Source organism: Populus nigra, chromosome 2 (genome assembly GCF_951802175.1).
Source record: "Populus nigra chromosome 2, ddPopNigr1.1, whole genome shotgun sequence".
NCBI classification, from domain to species: Eukaryota; Viridiplantae; Streptophyta; class Magnoliopsida; order Malpighiales; family Salicaceae; genus Populus; species Populus nigra.
Window position 1 is genome coordinate 16,351,663 of NC_084853.1, and position 7,500 is coordinate 16,359,162.

The following is a 7,500-nucleotide window of genomic DNA, read 5'->3' on the forward strand; positions in this document are numbered from 1 at the left end:
TGTTTTCGTCAGCGTGCCCCCCTGACGAATTTTCCTGCCTGGCCCAGTCCAGCGTCCAGCCCCTGTTCGTCGAAAAATCTGCGCTGCTGATTTTCCACGACGAGCCTACTTTCGTCAGCGTGCCCCCCTGACGAATTTTCCTGCCTGGCCCGGCCAGTCCAGCCCCTGTTCGTCGAAAAATCTGCGCTGCCGATTTTCCACGCGGCAGCCCCTGTTTTCGTCAGCGTGCCCCCCTGACGAATTTTCCTGCCTGGCCCGGCCAGTCCAGCCCCTGTTCGTCGAAAAATCTGCGCTGCCGATTTTCCACGCGGCAGCCCCTCTTTTCGTCAGCGTGCCCCCCTGACGAATTTTCCTGCCTGGCCCGGCCGGTCCAGCATCCAGCCCCTGTTCGTCGAAAAATCTGCGCTGCCGATTTTCCACGCGGCAGCCCCTCTTTTCGTCAGCGTGCCCCCCTGACGAATTTTCCTGCCTGGCCCGGCCGGTCCAGCATCCAGCCCCTGTTCGTCGAAAAATCTGCGCTGCCGATTTTCCACGCGGCAGCCCCTGTTTTCCTCAGCGTGCCCCCCTGACGAATGTTCGTCGAAAAATCTGCGCTGCCGATTTTCCACGCGGCAGCCCCTGTTTTCCTCAGCGTGCCCCCCTGACGAATGTTCGTCGAAAAATCTGCGCTGCCGATTTTCCACGCGGCAGCCCCTCTTTTCGTCAGCGTGCCCCCCTGACGAATTTTCCTGCCTGGCCCGGCCGGTCCAGCATCCAGCCCCTGTTCGTCGAAAAATCTGCGCTGCCGATTTTCCACGCGGCAGCCCCTCTTTTCGTCAGCGTGCCCCCCTGACGAATGTTCGTCGAAAAATCTGCGCTGCCGATTTTCCACGCGGCAGCCCCTCTTTTCGTCAGCGTGCCCCCCTGACGAATTTTCCTGCCTGGCCCGGCCGGTCCAGCATCCAGCCCCTGTTCGTCGAAAAATCTGCGCTGCCGATTTTCACCGACGAGCCTACTTTCGTCAGCGTGTCCCCTTGACGAATTTCCCTGCCTGGCCTGGACAGTCCATCTTCCAGCCCATGTTCATCGAAAAATCTGCGCTGCCGATTTCCCCGACGAACCTGCAGCTGCACAAATCTGCGCTGCCGATTTCCCCCCCTGTCGGCATGGCTGCCGCTGCCCCGATGTCCAGACCAACAGTCTTTTTTGTCGACTTTGCCGATTTTGTCCGCGCTGCCGATTCCAACACTACCCCCTGCATCCAAACCAGCATTGTTTCGTCAGCTCTTCCCCTGACGATTTTAGCCCTGTAACAAACAGTAGGCCTCCAATCCCGCCAACGGGAGCCAAGTTGATAGGGAAGAGAATTGAATGACGCGCCTGGTCCTCGCACCCCGCCACCCGAGGGGCCTTTTTCCCGGCAGCCTCTGAAAAACTCTAGCTTTCACGGTCCTCGCCGCCCCTCACCACCATGGCAGGTGTCACGGGGTTAAATTTTTCGCAACGAAATTCAACCCAATGCGGCAGTCTAGTCCCGACTAGACTCAGCCTTGCCTCACTCTTTTCGCTCGTGTTTCCCTACGACTATGTGTTTCGCTCACCCAAAGAGGTTTTCACAATAGCTTCGTCGCAAACAAGGAAACCAACACAAGCAAGCACAACAAGATTACAAGAATCCCTCTCAACCTTTATTTATCTCATCAACAAAGGAATACACAACAAGAGTGTGTGTGCTATGCACAAAATCGCAAGCTCCACAACAGAGGCTTGGCAAGCCTATTTATAGACATACATGAGCTGCAGGCTCCCCCCCATTATCCCCCATTTTCGGGACCTAGTGGAGCACTTCCTCCATCCCATGATCCCATGTTTTCAGGACATAGTGGAGCACTACCTCTTACCCATGATCCCATGTTTCCAGGACTTAGTGGCATGGAGAACACCCCAGTTATGCTCCCACGTTTTGCCTCCCATGAAGCTGCCACTTCCCCCATTTCCTGGCTGTCTACTTGGCAGTCCCAACTGCCTGTTCTGCTGCGTCAGCTGCTGACTTAGAAGGTCCAGTATCTAAGCCCCCACATCCATGCCAAGTCGTAGCTCAAAGACTCGCATAGATCATTGCACGCTGCTTGCCGAATTCGTTTCTGCCTATGCAAGGCTGCCGCTGTCCATCGCTGCCGAATTCTAGGCAGTGTGCCTTCGTTGGCGCGTCCCCGCGCCTAGAGCCCTAACAAACCACCCCCACTAGAAGAGTCCGACGCCCTCGTCGGAATAGATGTGAGGTAGTCTTGTATTTGGTCCTCAAATTGCCATAAGTCTGTGTCCTTTTCCCACGAAACCTCCTCATTTTTCTTCCATTTTATCAAGAATTCTGTCCGCCGATTCTTTCGATGCTGGCCGAGTCTACGATGATCCATAATCTTGACAATACCATCGTCAAATTGTTTATGAATCGTAGGAGGAGCCCGTTGCGACTTACTTCTTTTTGGATCCTCATGATCTTCATAAAAAGGCCGCAAGTAACTTACGTGAAAAGTAGGATGAAGCTTCAGCCGTTCGGGCAGCTCCAATCTGTATGCCACAGCCCCTACCTTTTCAATGACCTCAAAAGGCCCGTCATACCTTGGCACCAACCCTCGGTGCTTCGTCGTCCCCACAATTTTCTTCCAAATTTGCGGAGTTAACTTGAGTAACACCTTGTCACCCACACTGAATTCCAGCAATCTTCGCTTTTGATTGGCATATTTGAGCATCCTTTTCCTTGCCTTACGCAAGCTATCTTGGGCTTGCTCAAACAGTTCCTGCCGTTCCATCGCAAACCTGTACGCCGCTGGACTCTTCCCACCCGATATCTGCACTGCAATCTCCGCAGGAGTTTGGGGTTGGGCTCCCAAAACTAGCTCAAACGGACTTGCTTCCGTTGCCGAGGATTTTTGAAGATTATAGCAAAACTGCGCACTATCCAGCAACTCCAGCCAGTTTCGCTGCGTCGCTGTCACGTAGTGTCTCAAATATTCCTCCAGCAAAGCATTTATCCTTTCCGTTTGTCCATCAGTTTGCGGGTGATTGGCAGTCGAAAACTTCAGCCTTGTTCCCATCATGTTGAACAATGCTGTCCAGAATCTACCCGTGAATCTCACATCACGATCACTTACAATGTCTGAAGGTACTCCAAAGTATTTCACCACGTTGCGGTAGAATAATTCAGCGGCCACTTCGGCTGTACACACCGTCGGGGCAGCGACAAACACCGCATACTTAGTGAATCTGTCCACAACAACCATGATTGTGTTCATGCCATCCACCTTTGGAAAACCAACAACGAAATCCATTGAGACCGATACCCAAGGCCTTTCTGGAATCGGCAGCGGCTGTAACAAGCCTGCCTCACGCTGCCTTAACGTCTTGTCTTGTTGGCACACTAGACAAGTCCTGACATAAAGTTCTACATCTTCCTCCATCTTCGGCCAATAATAAGTCTGCGACAGGAGAGCAACCATCCTTTCTCTACCTGGATGTCCAGCCCACTGCGGATCATGAGTCTCCATCAATAAGTGTTTCCGCAGCTCTCCCTTTGGCACGAAGATTCGACCCCCCTTTGCATAGAGTAAGTCTTGTTCCAACCAATACCTCCGTATTGTCCCTTCTTGTACAAGCTCAACCAATTTCTTGTACGCTGCATCCTCCCCCGCAGCTTGACGAAGTCGACACAGCATGTCCGACTCCACCTGAACAATAGCAAGAACAGTAGCGATTACTTCGCGTCTGCTAAGTGCATCCGCAACCTGATTGTGGCTTCCTGGTTTGTGCTTCCATACAAAATCATATTCGGCCAAGAATTCCTGCCACCGAGCTTGTCGCTGCGACAATTTCTTCTGCGTCCAGAAGAATGTGTTGGCAACATTGTCAGTCTTGACAACAAATTTCGGCCCCAACAGATATACTCTCCATATGCCAAGGCAGTGCACTACTGCCGTCATTTCTTTCTCATGCGTCGAGTAATTCTGTTCCGCATCATTTAGCTTCCGACTCTCGAAAGCAACCGGATGTCCATCTTGCACCAGTACTCCACCAATAGCCCTATCCGAAGCATCCGTATGCACTTCAAATGGCTTCTCAAAATCAGGCAGCCCCAAGACTGGAGCTGACGCTACCGCTGTCTTCAGCTTCTCAAAAGCTTGCTGACAGTCAACCGTCCATTCCCATCTCCGACTCTTCTTGAGAAGATCCGAGAGAGGAGTTGTCTTCTTGCTATAACCCTCAATGAATCGTCTGTAGTAGTTTGCAAGCCCCAAAAATGATCTCAATTCCGGGACAGATTTTGGTGCTGTCCATTCAACAATGGCTTGAATCTTCCTTGGATCCATCTTCACTTGTCCTTCCCCAATCAAGTGGCCTAGGAACATAATTTCAGCTTTTGCAAACTCACACTTTTCTCTCTTTACATACAATTCATATTCTCTCAACCTACTTAGGACTTTAGAGAGATGAGTTACATGATCTTCAATGCCTCTACTATAGATTACAATGTCATCTAAGTAGACTACAACAAAATTGTCTAAGAAATCATATAACACGTCATTCATTAGATTACAAAATGTTGCTGGAGCATTTGTTAGGCCAAATGGCATAACTAGAAACTCATAGGAGCCATACCTTGTCACACAAGTAGTTTTATGCTCATCACCATCAGCAACCCGCACTTGCCAATACCCCGATCGCAAGTCCAATTTTGTAAAGATTGAGGCTCCACACAATCTGTCCATCAAATCCTGAATTAAAGGAACAGGATATTTGTTTTTGATTGTTACCTTGTTGAGTGCTCGGTAGTCCACACACATGCGAAGGCTTCCATCCGCCTTCTTTTGAAACAAAACCGGAGCACCATACGGAGCCTTGGAAGGCCGGACAAACCCTGAGTCAATCAGCTCTTCCAATTGTTTCCTCAATTCTGCCAATTCCCTTGGCGACATTCGGTAAGGGGCTTGAGATGGTGGCTTTGCCCCTGGCACCAGCTCAATTCGATGGTCAATGGCCCTCCTAGGCGGGAGTTTCTTGGGTAGCTGAGGCGGCATCACATCTTCGAATTGCTGCAGCACGCTAGCAATTTCTTTCGGCACCTCACCACAATGGTCTGCCTTCTCGTCAACTATTGTTGCCAGAAACACTTCCCCTCCTTTCCGCAATGCTTTATCAATAGCAATTGCCGAGACCAAGCTCTTCCCCTTTTTCACCACATTCGCAGCTGCGACATTACAACATGGGACGAAACAAGGGCATCCCTCACTTGCAATCATCATTCCATTGAGATAAGGCATCAAGACAACCTTGGCTTTTCGTAAGAAATCTAGGCCAAGAATAATATCGTAATCGTCAAGATTTACGACCAGCACATCATGCTTACCTCTCCACTGATCCAGCGTTATCGGCACATCGTAAGACATCCCAGCAATCCTCTGTGCCTTTGAGTTTACTGCCTTCATGGATGTGTGGCTGTCACTCAGCCGCAGGCCAAGTTCTTTCACCAGTCGATCTGCCACAAACGTGTGCGTTGCACCTGAATCCAGCATAGCATTCACGTCTTTGCCATTTACCACAATCTTCACATACATTAGATTGTCCGTAGCCCCTGACTTCCCTTTCCGCAGTGCATCAATCCTTGCCAAGTCTCTATCGACAGGGCGGGATTCAGCAGCCCCATCCCCTGATTTAGCTACCAGGCAGTTTATCACACGCATAGGGTTGACGTGCGTAACTACCCCTTCCCCCTCATCGCTATCCCCAGCCCGAATAGCATTCAACTTCTCCCTCTTTGGACATTCCCTCGCAAAGTGAGGACCATCACAAATGAAGCAAGTAAAGTTCGGTTTAGTACTCTTACCTTGTGCACCCATAAACTTGGCCTTGCCCTTCTCCGCGGCAGTAGCCCTCGATGCACCCCCACCGAACTTCTTCCTCGTTCTTTCCTCCTTGTTTCTTCCCTTAGACTTGAAGGAGGTTGATGTATAGCCCTCTCTAGTAGTTGATTTAAAATCAATCAAACTGTCCGCAGCAGCAATAGCGGAGGACAGATCCTTTACATTCTGTCGCCTTAGTTCCGCTTGCGCCCAAGTTTGCAATCCGGACATGAAGTTGAATAGCCTGTCCTCCTCGGACATATTCTCGATGTCGAGAATCAAAGAACTGAAAGACTTAACATAATCACGAACTGACCTGTCATGTTTGAGTCTTTTAAGTTCCTCCCGCGCAATCCACGACGTGTTGTTCGGAAGGAACTGCTCTTTCAGCTCTTGCTTGAGACAATCCCACGTCTCAATCTTTGGACGTCCAGCACTTAAGTCCTCTTTGGTTCTCGTTCGCCACCAAAGCTTCGCATCACCCGTGAGATACATCACGGTAAGATCCACTTGTTCAGCCGCGCCAATCTTCGCAACACTAAAGTATTGTTCCATATCCCACAAGAAATTCTCCAGCTCTTTGGAACTTCTTGCTCCACCAAAACACTTTGGTTCAGGCACTTTAGGTTTCGAATTACTTACCCCAATAGGAGCGTTTGTCACTGCCCTCTTTAGAATGGCAATCGTCTCTTCGGCAGCAGCCAATCGTTCACTCGATTCTGCCGCAAGAGAAATATACAGGCTCTCAGCCCTTTCAGCGCTTTCCATAGCTTCCTTCAAGCGATCCATAATAGAACGTTCTTCGTCTTCTTCATCCGACCCTATCAAAGTCTCAAGACGCGTCAACCGTTCCCGAATAGCTTCCATGACTTCTGCTGCACGTTGTTAGAATCAACCGTGCTCTGATACCAATTGTCACGGGGTTAAATTTTTCGCAACGAAATTCAACCCAATGCGGCAGTCTAGTCCCGACTAGACTCAGCCTTGCCTCACTCTTTTCGCTCGTGTTTCCCTACGACTATGTGTTTCGCTCACCCAAAGAGGTTTTCACAATAGCTTCGTCGCAAACAAGGAAACCAACACAAGCAAGCACAACAAGATTACAAGAATCCCTCTCAACCTTTATTTATCTCATCAACAAAGGAATACACAACAAGAGTGTGTGTGCTATGCACAAAATCGCAAGCTCCACAACAGAGGCTTGGCAAGCCTATTTATAGACATACATGAGCTGCAGGCTCCCCCCCATTATCCCCCATTTTCGGGACCTAGTGGAGCACTTCCTCCATCCCATGATCCCATGTTTTCAGGACATAGTGGAGCACTACCTCTTACCCATGATCCCATGTTTCCAGGACTTAGTGGCATGGAGAACACCCCAGTTATGCTCCCACGTTTTGCCTCCCATGAAGCTGCCACTTCCCCCATTTCCTGGCTGTCTACTTGGCAGTCCCAACTGCCTGTTCTGCTGCGTCAGCTGCTGACTTAGAAGGTCCAGTATCTAAGCCCCCACATCCATGCCAAGTCGTAGCTCAAAGACTCGCATAGATCATTGCACGCTGCTTGCCGAATTCGTTTCTGCCTATGCAAGGCTGCCGCTGTCCATCGCTGCCGAATTCTAGGC